Source organism: Oratosquilla oratoria, chromosome 11 (assembly GCF_046742065.1).
Source record: "Oratosquilla oratoria isolate Oo_2021 chromosome 11, ASM4674206v1, whole genome shotgun sequence".
In the NCBI taxonomy this organism is placed as follows: Eukaryota; Metazoa; Arthropoda; class Malacostraca; order Stomatopoda; family Squillidae; genus Oratosquilla; species Oratosquilla oratoria.
In genome coordinates, this window is record NC_134787.1 from 28,249,091 (window position 1) to 28,265,859 (window position 16,769).

General features: G+C 44.2%; 1 protein-coding gene across 1 annotated transcript in view; it reads right to left on the reverse strand.

Annotated features, from left to right (window-relative positions):
• The window catches only part of fs(1)M3 (female sterile (1) M3), a 233,366-nt gene that overhangs the window by 122,363 nt on the left and 94,234 nt on the right, over positions 1-16,769 (reverse strand). The window lies entirely within an intron of this gene.

The following is a 16,769-nucleotide window of genomic DNA, read 5'->3' on the forward strand; positions in this document are numbered from 1 at the left end:
ATGTTACTTCACACATATACACACATTTACCTACAGAATCATGAAAGGCATGGAAGTCCTTGATAGAGAGGACTTACTAAAATGGAACAAGAGAGACCCAATAAGACATGAAAAAAAAAAATTAAGAGCGATAATTATAGAAGAGATCTGGAGGAACAAAATAAATAAACAAGTCCACACTGAGTGGTGGACATCGGGAACAAACTGGACAAAACAGTGTGCAAAAACCATACACAAATTTAAGAGCAAACTAGACACTTAGATATAAAGGCGGGACACCATGAGCATAGCTCCCCTTCCCGTAAGATGCAAATAGGTATACCTATGGCTTTTTCCCCCTACAAGAGAGGTAGCCAAAATCAAAGGCATAAATCCCCTCCCACCCATTTCATCCCCACATTCCACTCCCAATCACCACCACTCCCTCCCTCTTTCCTTGGCTCCCCCTGGATGACAGGTCATCCCTGCATCTTGCCCACTGCCCTGGGTCAGAAGCAATGTAATAAGACAGTACATCCACAGCGTAGGTACTTCAGTAATCAACGACCCCCTTTCTCCGTCCCTTCATGTAGAAAAAGAGAAAATGGGGAAAAATCCCCTTGGGCTGCATCAAAGCATTCACTCGCACTCTCCATACTTCACAGTATCATCCATACACAACCATTCTCCACTCACCCCTATCTTCAGTCTTCTCCCTTTTTCAGACATTCCCTCCTTCCCAATGCCTCCTTTACCCCCATCCATCTCATTCTTGGTTGTCCCCTCATGTTCACTCCCTCCACCTCTGCTTTCCACCTTCGCTCTCCTCCTCACCACCTCATTTTTCTCTATCCAGCCTAGTAACTCCTATCATACTTCTCAGGCATTCCATCTCAAACATATTTAAACTCTTCCTCTCCTATGTTCCATGTCTCTGCCCCAATACAGTGCTGTCAGCAAATTCACTCAAGATTGATAGATGTATTGAGAGGAAAAAGCCCTTGGTGTAGGTTTAATTTGTTACTCCATACTCCCCATATTGGGGGTACTGACCATATTATTGTGCAGTATAAATTGTATAGTAGCATGCAGCCAATGCTTTCAGGACCATTTTCCTGTGCCCCTATGGACTAAACCCACAACAAAATTTGTTTACATTAGAGTAAAATCTCAACTCATAGAGGATACCATTGTACTAAAACTGTCCTGTATCACTTCTTGGAATATATTTTTGCTTTCCACCTCTGTCCCCTGTGATAGGGGGGAGGAAAGAATTATGCCACAGTGTTTTCCATGCACATCTTAAGAGGCAACAAAGGAGGACAAAGTAATTATCCTATGAGAAGTCAAGGCATAAAAGAGTCATTATTTATTTGGGGTCCCATGTGGCAGGAAATGGAGTGGGGGTGGGGGTAAATTATAGAGTGAAAGAAGCAAGTAAATGTCTTGGATTGAAAAGTGTCACGAGAACTAGGCATTTGGGAATGGATGCAATGACTAGATTATATAAAGGGGCAATTGTATAGGTGGACACTTTGCTTTTAATAGTCAGGACAGAAAAGTTTAAACTTGTTTTAGATATAGTTTCTGTATAGATGGAGACTGCTTTTAATAGTCAGGAAGGAAAACTTTAAACATGTTTTAGATGAAGTTTCTGAGAAGTATGATAGGGATTACAAGATTGGACAGTGAGAAATGAGGTGAAGGAGAGCAGTGGTGGAAAGTGCTGATAAAAATTACTGGGATAGTTTGGAGACACTGAAAGAACAAGTGAAGAATGAGCAAAAGAGGTTTGGGAAGCAGAGGTGGATGAGGGAATGACTGAGGATGATATGGATGGAGTGAAAGGGGCTTTGCGCAAGGAGACATGGCAGGGGATGGGAATACATGGAGGATGGTTGTGTATGAATATTTTGATAAAGCTCAAAGGAATTTCTCCTCATCTTTATGTTTCCCACACAAGGGGATGGAGAGGGGGGGATGGAGAGGGGGGGATGGAGAGGGGATGGAGAGGGGAGGGTCGCCATGCAAGTGAAACTACCCTGCTGTGGATGTATTGTGTCTTACTGCATTGCCTCTGACTTGGGCAGTGCACAAGAGATTGGGATGACCCTTCATCCACGAGGTGCTAAAAGAGGAAAACAAGGGTAGTGGATTTACCTAGTATTTACCTAGTTGTGTTTTGCGGGAAGGGGAGCTACGCTCATGGTGTGCCGCCTTTGTATCTCGCAGTGTCTAGTTTGCTCTTAAATTCATGAATGGTTTTTGCACACACTATTTCATTGTCCAGTTTGTTCCAAGTGTCCACCACTATGTGGAAAACCATTTTTCTTCAGATCTCTTCTGTAGCTATGCTTTTTATTTTCTTTCCATGTCCTCTTGTGCTTCTCCTGTCCCATTTTAACAAGTCCTCTCTATCGAGTATTTATGTGCCTTTCATGATTCTGTAGATGGTCAGTAGGTCTCTCTCTCTCTCTCTTTTGCTCCAGTCGGTAACTCCAGTTTAGCCAATCTCTCCTCATATGACAAGTTTGCAAGTGCATACATTATACATATACCAAGGCTTTTTCCCTCTTACAAGGGAGGTAACCAAAAAAGAAAAAGGCATAAAACCATTCCCACCCATTCAATCCCGAAATACACTACACCCCCCTCCACCCTCCCTCTTATCTTAGCACCTCCTGGATGATGCACCCCTGATGATCCCTGCACCTTGTCCACTGCCCTGAGTCAGAGGCAGTGTCACAAGACACTGCACATCCACAGCAAGGCCACTTCATTAAATCGGCGACCCCCTCTCTCCGTCTCCCCATGCAGAAAAGGAGAAGGGGAGAAATCCCTTCGGGCTGCGTCAAATTTTTCTCACACCTACTACCTCAGCCCCATCCCCCCATCCATTCCACCTCATGCATCACAGCATCATCCATATACAACCATTCTCCATTCACCCCTGTCTTCTGTTCTCTCCCATCCTTCCTCAACAGACATTCCCCTCTTCCCCAAAGCCCCCTTCACCCCATCCATCCACCTCATCCTAGGATGCCCCCTCATGTTCACTCCCTCCACATCTGCCTTCCATACCTCTTTTACTAGTCTTTCTTCACTCATTCTTTCCACGTGTCCAAACCATCCTAATACTCTTCCATCAACCCTATCTCCCAGCTCCCTTTCCACCCGTTCTCCTCCTCACCTCCTCATTTCTCTCTATCTAGCCTAGTAACACCCATCATACTTCTCAGACACCTCATCTCAAACACATTCAAACTCCTCCTCTCTTCTTCTCTTATGTTCCAGGTTTCTGCCCCATACAGTGCTGTTGGCACAATCACTCCTTCATACAGTCTCCTCTTAGCATCCATTCCCAAATGTCTATTCCTCATTACACTCTTTAATCCACCAAGGCATTTACTCACTTCTCAATCTACATTCTACCTCCACCTCGACTCCATCCTTTCCTGCCACATTTGCACCCAAGTATCTAAAACTATCCACTTCCTCCAGTCGCTCTCCATTAATGCTCACTTCCAGTCTGCTGCCACTTTCACCCCTTGTACATCTCATCACCTTACTTTTACCCACATTTATCTTCAATTTTCTTCTTTCACACACACTCCCAAACTTTGATCCTGCTACAAGCGCAGTGTCATCTGCAAACAACAGCTGGCTCACCTCCCACTTTTCTCCATTTTCTTTAACCATCTCCAATCCCTGACCCACCACCCTTGTATTTACCTCTTGCACCACCCCATGTATAAGTTGAACATCCAGGGTGACAACACATCCCTGACGAAGTCCCACATTTACCTCGAACCACTCACACTCTCCATTTCTAATCCAGACACATGCTGTACTACTATTGTAAAAACATTTGACAGCTCCTAGAAGCTTTCCTCTTATCCCATATATCGGCAAAACCTCCCACAGTGCCTTTCTGTCTACCCTGTCCCAAGCCTTTTCCAGATCCATAAAAGCCCAAAAAACATCATTACCTTTTCTTATACCTTTCTCACATTACTGTCTTACCACAAAAATCTTATCTACACAACCTCTCCCCGTCCTAAATCCACACTGTTCCTCACCAATTACTCTCTCTGTTCCCTTCCTAATCCTCTCAATCAAGATTCTCCCATAAGCCTTCCCAACTACACTTAACCCCTTAGATACGATGATGCCTACATAGGTGTCATGAGGAGCAAGTTGGTACACGAGGATGCCGATGTCAGTGTCTTGATTATATTTATTGTAGTTGTACCTGTCTGGGGTATTGGCTGCTTGTTATTGTGGCAAAGTAGCATGCAATTGATACTTTAGGGTCTATATGGGGCGCCCCTACGGACCAGAGCCACACATCATTTTGTCTATGATAGAGGAAAACTCTGTTCATAGAGAAATTATGACACTTTTATACTACGACTGTCCCTCCGTTATGCTGTCCTCCAACCCCTTGTTGCTGTCCTGTACCATTTCTCTGAGTATTCCTTTTCTGTGATGGGGGAATTCCCTGTGGTGGGCAAAAAGAATACTGCCACCAAGTATTCCCACTTGGATCGTAAGAGGCGAGAAGAAAGGGACGGGGATTGGGACTAGGCATCCTTCTCCTTGTAGCCCCACAGGGGAAATTCCTAAAAGAAAAAAAGAAGGCATAAGAGGGGCTGGAAAGCCTCGGACCAGCACCCTAAGGTTTGGGTCTTTTAATGTGCGTGGATGTGGTACAGATGAGAGTAAAAGGAAGAGATAGGTAGTATGTGAGAAGAAAGATGGATGTGTTGGCTTTGAGTGAAACCAAGTTGAAAGGGAAGGGCGAGTGTAAGTGGGAGGTTATCAGGAGTGAAGAGAGGGCGAGGGAGGGAAGGGGTGGCTATTCTTGTAAGTGAAGAGATAGGTAAACGGGTAGTGTAGTGGAAAGAGGTTTCCTCAAGGATAATGTGGATGAAGGTGAAACTGGGGAAGGACATGTGGGTCTTTGTAAGTGCATATGCAGGCGCGGATATAAGGGGGGGGCCCAGGGGGCCCGGGCCCCCCCCTTTTAGCTTTGGCCTTTTGGCCCGATTTCATTTCAGTTCACTATTTCATTTTTATAATCCATGTTTAATCCATGTTATAATCCATTTTTATTATCATTGTATCATTTATGAAAGTTATGGAAAGTTCTGGAAGGTTCGATAACATCTTGATTTCTGCTGACTGTTTTTCCGCTAATATAAGTGACCGCTGCGTTCGACTCTCTCTCTTTCTGTTGGTATCTGCCGCATTGAATGGTTGTTTTGCTGTTTGGTTAAATATATGAATCCGAAGAGAAACACTGGCACCTAGAGCAGATGGTTATGCCCATTCATTTAGGTCAGTCCGCCAGTTATTAACAAATAAGAATCCCGTGTGTGGAGAAACGGTAATGCTAATGCTCGTTAAACAACCGAAAATTCTGCCGTCGGGCCCCCCCCAAACTTTTTCCTAGATCCGCGCCTGTGCATATGGGCCTGGCAGTGAGGAGAGTGTAGAAGAAAGGGAGGCCTTTTGGATAAATCTAAATGAGTGCATAGAGGATTTGGGAAGAAATGTCAATGTGATAGTACTGGGAGACCTTAATGCTAGGGTGGGAAATGATTCAATCGATGGCGTGGTTGGGAAATGTGGAGTTCCAGGAAAGAATCGTTGTGGAGAGTTGATGGTGGAAATGTGTCTAGAGAGTTGATGATAGCAAATACAGTGTTTTGGAAGAAAGTCAAGCATAAGTACACATGGGAGAGGGTGGTGGAGGGAAGGGTGGTAGATAGAGCGCTAATGGATTATGTAGTGGTAAATAGGATTATGATAGGAAGAGTTAAGGATGTACATGTGCTAAGGGGAGAGGGTGGAGGAATATCAGATTTTTTGGTGGAAGGTAAGTTGAAAGTGGAGGATATATGGAGAAAGGAAAGGGACAAAAGGTAGGGAGGTGCTTAGAGTGAACTCTGAATGAGAAGGAAAAGGAGAGAGTACAGAAAGAAGCTGAAGGAGGAGTGGGAGGGAGTAAAGAATAGAGTAGATCTGGGTGTGGAGGAGGAATGGGGATGGTTCAAGGAGGGAGTCAAAGTGTGCAAGGATGGTGTGTGGAACAAGAAGGACAGGGGGAAATAGAAGAAAGGGTAGTGAATGGTGGGATGAGGAAACAAAAAAGGTTGTAGAAGAGAAGAAGCAAGCTTTCACAGATTGGTTACAAAATAGGACGAGGGAGTCATATGAGAGGTACAAAGAAAAGAAAAAGTAAAGCAAAAGGTAAAGGTTGCAAAGAGGAAACCAGATGTGAAATGGGGTAAGAGTTTGACAGAAAATTTTGAAAGTAATAAAAAGATGTTTTGGAAAGAAATTACGAGAGGAAGAGGAGGCGAATCAAGTAGAGAAGAAAAGGTAAAAGGTGCAGATGGAGAGATGATAATGGAAGAGAAGGCAGTAAGGGGAAGATGGGAAGAATATTTTAGGGGGTTGCTAAATGTGGAGGAGGATAGGGAAGGAAAGATTGCTGTAGTGGGAAGTGCGAAGAAAATGAGTGTGATGAATGAGGAGAATGGAGGAGAAATAAGGAAGGATGAAGTGAAGACAGTTGTTAAGATGATGAAAGCAGGTAAGGCACCTGGTCTGGATGGATGCCATGCGGAATGTCTAAAAAAGGGAGGTACAGTGATGGTGGACTGGTTGGTGAGGTTATTTAATGTTTGTTGGAGACAGGGTAGAGTGCTGGAGGACTGGAGGAGTGCCTGTATAGTTCCTCTTTACAAGGGAAAAGGGGACAAGTGTGAATGTAGTAGTTTCAGAGGGATTAGCTTGTTAAGTGTAGTTGGGAAGGCTTATGGGAGGATCTTGGTTGAGAGGATTAGGAGAGGAACAGAAGGAGTACCGTATTTTTCGGTGTATGACCCGCGGCTTTTTGCCTCAGAAAGGGGCCAAAATTCGGGGGTGCGGGTGATATAAAGGTGCGGGTCATCTGTGGATTCTGGTTAGAAATTGCCCTATTATGCAGTCAAAAAAAAATTGAACGATTAGTTTAGCTGGGTGCCCTCTCGGATCGGGGATTTGTGGGGGGACCGACCGGGTTCGTTGTATGAAAGTTGATTAATGTCATAATACAGCGCGCACGATCAAGACAAACGACAGAGAAGGTAGGATCTGTCAGTATCTTACCCACTTTACATGCTCTTGTTATTAATAAATGCAGTATCACAAATAAAACAGGCCTAACTAAACAGCATGAACATACAATACAACAGTGACTGGTACCAACACCAACATCGTGTGTCGCAATCAAACAAAAACAAGCGGGCGGCTATTTTCGCAATTACAAATTACAAACTGTACCCGATTCCTTAATGCTAAATTTGTGCATTACATGTGGGTCATTCAAGCATGGAAGAAAATTAAAGAATCGACTATTCAGAGCGGTTTCCGTAAATCGGAAATGTGCCATACTGCAATGTTCGATGCATGCTACGACTGAAAAGAAATCGGACGAATCCGAAATCGAAACGGATGAGGTCACTGCATCACAATTGGCCGATTTATACCACAACCTCTTCCATGACGATACAGAGGATGAGGAATTCGATGGCTTCGTGAGCGATGATACGCCTTCATAAACATATACATATTTTTTTTTTTTCTAATAACGATGTGCTCCATTGAGACTGTTCATAACAGTTCAGTAATGTGCTCTATTATTGTTCTATTCTATTGAAAACTAACCATTGGGAATTGTTTGGTTTAATAATTAATTACCAGTCTTTGTATGGCATTTATAAACCAATTGATTGATTAATTACCGGTAAACAATCAAACTAAAGATAAATGTGAATAAAAGTAAGGTGATGAGATGTACAAAGGGTGAAAGTGGCAGTAGACTGGAAGTGAACATTAAGGGAGAGCGACTGGAGGAAGTGGATAGTTTTAGATACTTGGGTGCAAGTGTAGCAGGAAAAGGTGGAGTGAAGGTGGAGGTAGAATGTAGATTGAGAGAAGCGAGTAAATGCCTTGGTGGTTTAAAGAGTGTAATGAGGAATAGACATTTGGGAATGGATGCGAAGAGGAGACTGTATGAAGGAGTGATTGTGCCAACAGCACTGTATGGGGCAGAAACGTGGAATATAAGAGAAGAAGAGAGAAGGAGTTTGAATGTGTTTGAGATGAGGTGTCTGAGAAGTATGGTGGGGGTTACTAGGATGGATAGAGTGAGAAATGAGGAGGTGAGGAGGAGAACAGGGGTGAAAAAGGATTTGGGAGATAGGGTTGATGAAAGAATATTAGGATGGTTTGGACACATGGAAAGAATGAGTGAAGAAAGACTAGTAAAAGAGGTATGGAAGGCAGATGTGGAGGGAGTGAACATGAGGGGACGTCCTAGGATGAGGTGGATGGATGGGGTGAAGGGGGCTTTGGGGAAGAGGGGAATGTCTGTTGAGGAAGGAAGGGAGAGGAAGGAAGGGAGAGGAAGGAAGGGAGAGGAAGGAAGGGAGAGGAAGGAAGGGAGAGGAAGGAAGGGAGAGGAAGGAAGGGAGAGGACGGAAGACAGAGGTGAGTGGAGAATGGTTGTATATGGATGATGTTGTGACTGCATGAGGAGGAATAGGCGGGGGGGTGGGGGCCGGGGTAGTATGTGCGAGTAAATTTTGACGCAGCCCGAAGGGATTTCTCCCCGTCCTCGCCTTATATGCAGAGGGGGACGGAGAGGGGGGGTCGCCGATTAAATGAAGCGGCCTTGCTGTGGATGTACTGTGTCTTGCGACACTGCTTCTGACCCAGGTGCGGTGGGCAGGGTGCAGGGATGACCCGTCATCCAGGAGGTGCTCAGATGAGAGGGAGGGTGGGAGGGGTGTGGAGTGTATTTAGGGATGAAATGGGTGGGAGTGTTTTTATGCCTTTCCCTTTTTGGCTACCTCCCTTGTAAGGGGGAAAAAGCCTTGGTATATGTATGTATGTATGTAAACAATCAAACAGGGTTTTATGGCATTATTTACACAAATTTATTAAGGTTCTTTGTGCAATAAAATATATTGAAATGTAATTTGTTGGTTATTCTTCATCTTCATCACAATCAGAAATAAATAGGACTGGAGGAATACTGGTATCATGATCATGAATTGCAATGCCACGTCTTCGACCCATCCCAAAGGTATCGTAAGATCAGTTGCACACTTTCGAGATCACCCCTCTTTCATCGAAGTTACCACTACATCTAGTGGCAGCTTTAGAAACCAAATTGTACGTAGGTGTCGGCCTTTGACGTGTGATGAATCCTGAAAAGCAAGATATCACCAAGAAACCTGCCAATATCGGAAAACATATACAGGTAATCCTCGTTTTACGCGGGTTCACATTACGCGATTTCACATTAAAGCGGTGTCCAAAACTAGGGGGTATTCCTCACATTACACAAATTCCTCAGAGTAACGCGAAATCCGGAAAGTTAAAATACGCGGGCTGCGATTTAGTTCCGTAAGGCAGCCGCTAGGTGACGCTAGCTGATTCCAGCCTCCGCATCCCTCTCGCCACCAAGCTCATTGTTTACCAACGCTTCGTTGTGTCAGCATCTCTGTGTTCATCAAATCATCAGTGTTCTTGTTTACCATGGCTCCCAAGCGCCCAGCGACATTTCCAGCCTGTGATGGTAGGCAGAAGAAAGCAAGGAAGACATTGACATTGGAGCAAAAGCTGGAAGTTCTGGACAGGTTAGATAAAGGGCAGAGAAACAATGTGATTGTGGCGGCAATGGGCCTCAGCGAGTCTACGGTGAGGACCATAAAACAAAACTCCACCAAGATTCGTGAAGCTGCCAAATCAGGAACGCCTCTACAAGCTAACAAGTCATCATATTCTCGCCCTATGGAGATGGAAAGGATGGAGAAGATGCTTGCAACTTGGATTGAGCATCAAAATAAGACGCGTGTGCCGGTTAGCTTGGCGCTGATTAAGGTGAAGGCGCTGTCTATTTATGACAGCATTGAAGGGGACAAGAAGCCTTTTTCTGCCAGCAACGGGTGGTTTAATAAATTTCAAAAAAGGCACAGTTTTCATAATTTGAAGTTGGTTGGGGAAGCTTCTTCAGCTGATGCTCGAGCTGCAGCCGAATTCCCAGAAGAGCTCAAGAAAATTATAGAAGACGGGAATTATTCATCAAAGCAAGTGTTCAACATCGACGAAACCGGCCTCTATTGGAAGAAACTACCCAACCGCACCTACATCTCCAAAGAGGAAGCTTCTGCCCCTGGATTCAAGGCATCTAAGGACCGCTTAACGCTGCTGTTGGGGGCCAATGCAGAGGGCGACTACAAACTCAAGCCAGCACTTGTGTATCACTCAGAGAATCCTCGAGCCCTCAAGGTAAGAGTTGTAAAACTAACCTTATTCCATGTTACCATTTTCTATGCAAAAGATTGTGCGAATGAATTTTTTAGACCGTATAAAATCTTACGTTTCTTTTTTTTTGGCCAGGGTTACGACAAGGCCTTTCTGCCAGTGTACTGGTAAGCCAACTCGAAGGGCTGGATGACTGGGGCAGTGTTTGGCGATTATTTCAAGAATAAACTGCACAGGGAGCTGGAGGTGTACTGCAACAAAGAAAACATCCCCTTCAAGATCTTGTTGATTGTGGACAACGCGCCAAGTCACCCAGCATACCTGGCCGATATCAGCAACAACATCAAGATCGTGTTTTTACCGCCAAACACGACCTCGCTCATCCAGCCTTGTGACCAAGGGATAATCTCGACATTCAAGGCGTATTATCTACGTTCAACATTGGCGAACCTTGTGAAAGTGACGGAGCAACAAAACATCTCAGTCCGTGATTATTGGTGGCAGTTCACGGTAAAAGATGCTCTAACCTTCATCAAGGATTCGTGGAGTGAAGTGCCAACATCATGCTGCAATGGAGTCTGGAAAAAATTGTGTCCTCAATTTGTCTACGACTTCAAAGGATACAGCATAGACGACAATGTAGCCAAGGCCAATGTTAAAAGTCTGCGTCTAGCACAGCAAGTTGGCTTCGAGGATTTGGAAGAGGAGGACATCGACAACTTGCTTCAGTCTCACACACAAGAGCTCTCCAATGAAGATTTGTTTGACATCGAGAAAGAGAGAGTGAAAATGATGGAGGAGAAAGAGGAAGCAGCAGCAGCAGCAGCATCACCAGGACCACAGCGAGCCCTCACAGCTGCCAACTTGTCTGAGTGTATGGACTCGTTGATGCATGCAATGAGGGTCATAGAGGAGAATGATCCTAATGTCGAGAGGAGCAGCACCATCATACGACGTGTGATGGAGAACATGGCTTGCTATAATGCTATGTTAAAAGAAAAACAACAAAAGACAAAACAACAGCCGATCACAAACTTCTTCCGACAACGCACACCAAGTCAGCTAACCAGCGAATCGGAGACAGGCACCGAATCGGAGATGGACGCTCCCGATGACCCTGCCGCCCCTGCCTCACCACAAACATCACACACACACACCGAGTCCGATATAGCGCGCAGTGACACGTCAGGGGGTGAAGCCTAGTTAGGAATCTACAATAGTACACAGCGAGCGGTGAGTGTTGTGTTGTTGTCAGTATGGAAACGTGTGAGAGCAACATCTCAGCTTGCGGGATGGTTTCCTGACCCATGATTTTTTTCATTGTCCAAGGGTAATTTTATTTTCATAAAAGTAAAATAAAAATGAATGTAGAAAAAAACTTGAAAGAAATTTATTCATCCTTGAATCGCAATAAGCTGCCGCTACAACAACAACAACAGCGTGCAGATCAGCAGAGGGACGCTACTTATCAAGGCGTAAAGGCCAATTAACCCGTGATCCCATATGTGGTGGTAAATCAACAACAACAAGGCAGGTCAGAGGTTATATGCTTAGCTCGTGGCTCAGCTGCAGGAAGGATTATGGTATTGGAAACACTTGTAACAGCAAAGTAGCGAGTTTAATTCCTCACATTACGCGAAATTCACATTACGCGCTGCCTTTTGGAACGCATCTAGCGCGTAAAGTGAGGACTACCTGTATTTTTTTTTATAAATCACATAAGCATAGATGAAACAGAAAATTTAGAAAGCCTCAGCTTTGAAATTACTTTGATCACCACGTCAATGGCCGGCCATAACAACCGCCGTGAGCTCTGCCTGTGGCCACCCATACATGGGTAGTATACATCGTCGGATCTACACTGCCGCGCACGCCATATGACTGATGGTCATACAGCGGTGCGGGTCTTGTGTGGATTTTCACTAAGGTGTAAGGGGGTGCAGGTCATATAACGGTGCGGGCTATAGTCCGAAAAATACGGTAATTGGTGAGGAACTGTGTGGATTTAGGACAGGTAGAGGTTGTGTAGATCAGATCTCTGTGGTAAGACATATGTGAGAAAGCTATAGTAAAGGGGAAGGATGTTTTTTGGGCTTTTATGGATCTGGAAAAGGCTTATGATAGGGTAGACAGTAGGCACTGTGGGAGGTTATGCAGATATACGGGATAGGAGGAAAGCTTCTCGGAGCTGTCAAGAGTTTTTATGAGAATAGTAGAGCTTGTGTCAGGATTGGAAATGGAGAGAGCGAGTGGTTCGAGGTAAAGGTGGGACTTCGTCAAGGATGCGTTATGTCGCCCTGGCTGTTCAACTTATACATGGATGGGGTGGTGCGAGAGGTAAATGCAAGGGTAGTGGGCAAGGGATTGGAGATGGTTAAAGAAAATAGAGAAAAGTGGGAGGTGAGCCAGCTGTTGTTTGCGGACGACACTGCGCTTGTGGCAGGATCGGAGGAGGGATTGAGGAAGATGGTGGCAGAGTTTGGGAGAGTGTGATAGAAGAAAGCTAAAGATAAATGTGGGTAAAAGTAAGGTGATGAGATGTACAAGGGGTGAAAGTGGCAGTAGACTGGAAGTGAGCATTAATGGAGAGCGACTGGAGGAAGTGGATAGTTTTAGATACTTGGGTGCAAATGTGGCAGGGAAAGGTGGAGTGAAAGTGGAGGTAGAATGTAGATTGATAGAAGGGAGTAAATGCCTTGGTGGATTAAAGAGTGTAATGAGGAATAGACATTAGGGAATGGATGCTAAGAGGAGACTATATGAAGGAGTGATTGTGCCAACAGCACTGTATGGGGCAGAAACATGGAACATAAGAAGAAGAGAGAAGGAGTTTGAATGTGTTTGAGATGAGGTGTCGTCGTGAGAAGTATGATGGGGGTTACTAGGCTAGATAGAGTGAGAAATGAGGAGGTGAGGAGAACAGGGGTGGAAAAGGAGCTGGGAGATAGGGTTGATGAAAGAATATTAGGATGGTTTGGACACATGGAAAGAATGAGTGAAGAAAGACTAGTAAAAGAGGTGTGGAAGGCAGATGTGGAGGGAGTGAAAATGAGGGAATGTCCTAGGATGAGGTGGATGGATGGGGTGAAGGGGGCTTTGGGGAAGAGGGGAATGTCTCTTGAGGAAGGACGGGAGAGGACAGAAGACGGGAGAGGACAGAAGACGGGTGAATGGAGAATGGTTGTATATGGATGATGTTGTGATTGCATGAGGTGGAATGGGCGGGTGGATGGGGGGTGAGGTAGTATGTGCGAGCAAAATTTGACGCAGCCCGAAGGGAGTTCTCCCCGTCCTCTCATTTTATGCAATGGGGGGACGGAGAGGGGGGTCGCCGATTTAATGAAGCAGCCTTGCTGTGGATGTGCTGTGTCTTGCGACACTGCTTCTGACCCAGGGCAGTGGACAAGTTGCAGGGATGACCCGTCATTCAGGAGGTGCTAAGATAAGAGGGAGGGTGGAGGGGTGTGGAGTGTATTCAGGGATGGAATGGGTGGGAATGATTTTATGCCTTTTTCTTTTTGGCTACCCCCCTTGTACGGGGGAAAAAGCCTTGGTATGTGTATTTACCTGTGTGACCCCCATACTCTGTAAACAGGCTTCATCATATTTTCTATGGTTATCAAAATTCACGGGTGAAAGAGAATGAGTGATACAGCGGTAACTATTTTTTATAATGAGAGTATTATGACGCAACATCGCACGTCTGGCAGCTAATGCTGCCTGCGAGATTTTGGCCTGGAGTGAAGGGGTTAACAAGCTAATCCCTCTGAAACCACTACACTCACTTGTCCCCTTTTCCCTTGTAAAGTGGAACTATACAGGCACTCCTCCAGTCCTCCGGCACTCTACCCTCTCTCCAGCAAACATTAAATAACCTTACCAGCCAGTCCACCATCACTGTACCTCCTTTTTCTTTTTTTAAACATTCTGCATGGCATCCATCCAGACCAGGTGCCTTACCTGCTTTCATCATCTTAATAACTGCCTTCACCTCATCCTTATTTCTCCATTTTGGTCATTTTATTAGCACTTCCCACTGCAACTATCTTTCCCTCCCTATCCTCCTTCACATTTAGCAACTCTCTAAAATACTCTGCCCATCTTCCCCTTACTGCCTTCTCTTCAATTAGCAAGTGCAGGGGTCATTTTTGTTGCTGCTCTCTGGATTCTATTTTCTTTATATTCTTTTTGGTACTGGGTGACCACAGTGTTGCCGAATATTGTAGTCTTGGCATTATCAGTGTGACCAATATTGTTTTAACCATTTCTTTATCCAAATACGTTAATGCCACTTTTATTGATCTTAGCAAGTTGTAGGATTTTCTGACAATTTTATTTATCTGTGTCATAGGACAATTTGTTTGAGATAATTACACCCAAATCTTTTTCGGATCTCTCCTTTACCTCCTTGGTTCCAATTTTATATAGTCCTGATATTCTGTTTTTGTTTTTTCCAAATTCCATATTATGCTACACTTCTTAATATTGAAGTCCACTTCCCATTTCAGACTCCAGTTCCATACCTAATTCAGGTCTTCCTGCAGTGATTCACAATCCTTTTCGGTTTTTACTTTCCTTAACAGTTTGGAGTCATCTACAAAGAAGCTCATGTAACATTTCACATCATCCATGTCATTCACATAAATAGCAAACATTATTGGAGCCAATACAGATCCTTGTGGTACTCCACTGATCACCTCTTTCCAGTCTGAACATTTTTCCGAGCACTACTCTCATCTTTCTAACAATCAGGAAGTCCTTCATCCATTTTAGTAGGTTCCCTTGTATCCCTCCTATATGTTCCAGTTTTTAACAATTTTGTGTGGTACTTTGTCAAAAGCTTTTTGTAAGTCTAGGAAGGCACAATCAGCCCATCCATTCCTTTCTTGCACTATGTCTATTAATCTTGAGTAGAAACATTATGTTTGTGGTACATGATCTTCCTTGTCTGAACCCAAATTGTCTTGGATTTATTATATTGTTGTCTTCCAGGTGTTTTACCCATCTATTCTTGACAATTTTCTCAAATTTTGGCTATAGTGCTTGTTAGTGAGACTGGCCTATAGTTAGTTGGTTCTTCCTCGTTTCCTCCTTTACATATTGGTACAATGTTAGCATTTTTCCAGTCTTTTGGTATTTTTCATTCTCTGAGTGAGCAATTCATTATGTTATGTATTTTGTCTGTTAAGTTCTTCTTTGCATTCTTTTAGAATCCAATTTACAACTCCATTCGGGCCATGTGATTTCCTGATGTCAAGGTTTGATAGATTTTCTAACATTTCTTTTTGTGTTATTGTTATCTCGCTCATGGGAGGAGATCGCCTTTCATTACCTTCATCCCATTATTGTGCTTTCTCTAGTGATGACAAATTTGAAGTGATTATTCACAACTTCGGCCATTTCTAATGCTTCTGTGTATTCTATATTCCCTTGGCATAGTTTCACCATTTCTTGCTGGTTTTTAAGTTTGCCATTCACGTATCGATAAAATAGCTTGGGTTGCTCTTTGCATTTATCTATATCCTTTTCATGGTTCCTTTTTTTCTCTCTTTGGGTGCATGCCTAGACTTTGCGACTTCCCTCATAATGGGAGAAGCCGCCCTTGGTATATAGAATAGTTACTCATGATGTTCACAATGTTATTTGTTATCAGAAAAATTTATTGGGTGGAATTCTATACCATCTTGGAACTTGACCCCTCTGACTACCACTGTTTTTAATGGGGAAATTAAGATCTGTAACTTATGTTCCACGTTTCTGCCCCATACAGTGCTGTTGGCACAATCACTCCTTCATACAGTCTCCTCTTCGCATCCATTCCCAAATGTCTATTCCTCATTACACTCTTTAAACCACCAAGGCATTTACTCGCTTCTCTCAATCTACATTCTACCTCCACCTTCACTCCACCTTTTCCTGCTACACTTGCACCCAAGTATCTAAAACTATCCACTTCCTCCAGTCGCTCTCCCTTAATGTTCACTTCCAGTCTACTGCCACTTTCACCCCTTGTACATCTCATCACCTTACTTTTACCCACATAAGAGAAGAAGAGAGAAGGAGTTTGAATGTGTTTGAGATGAGGTGTCTGAGAAGTATGGTGGGGGTTACTAGGCTAGATAGAGTGAGAAATGAGGAGGTGAGGAGGAGAACAGGGGTGAAAAAGGATTTGGGAGATAGGGTTGATGAAAGAATATTAGGATGGTTTGGACACATGGAAAGAATGAGTGAAGAAAGACTAGTAAAAGAGGTATGGAAGGCAGATGTGGAGGGAGTGAACATGAGGGGACGTCCTAGAATGAGGTGGATGGATGGGGTGAAGGGGGCTTTGGGGAAGAGGGGAATGTCTGTTGAGGAAGGAAGGGAGAGGAAGGAAGGGAGAGGACGGAAGACAGAGGTGAGTGGAGAATGGTTGTATATGGATGATGTTGTGACTGCATGAGGAGGAATGGGCGGGGAAGTGGGGG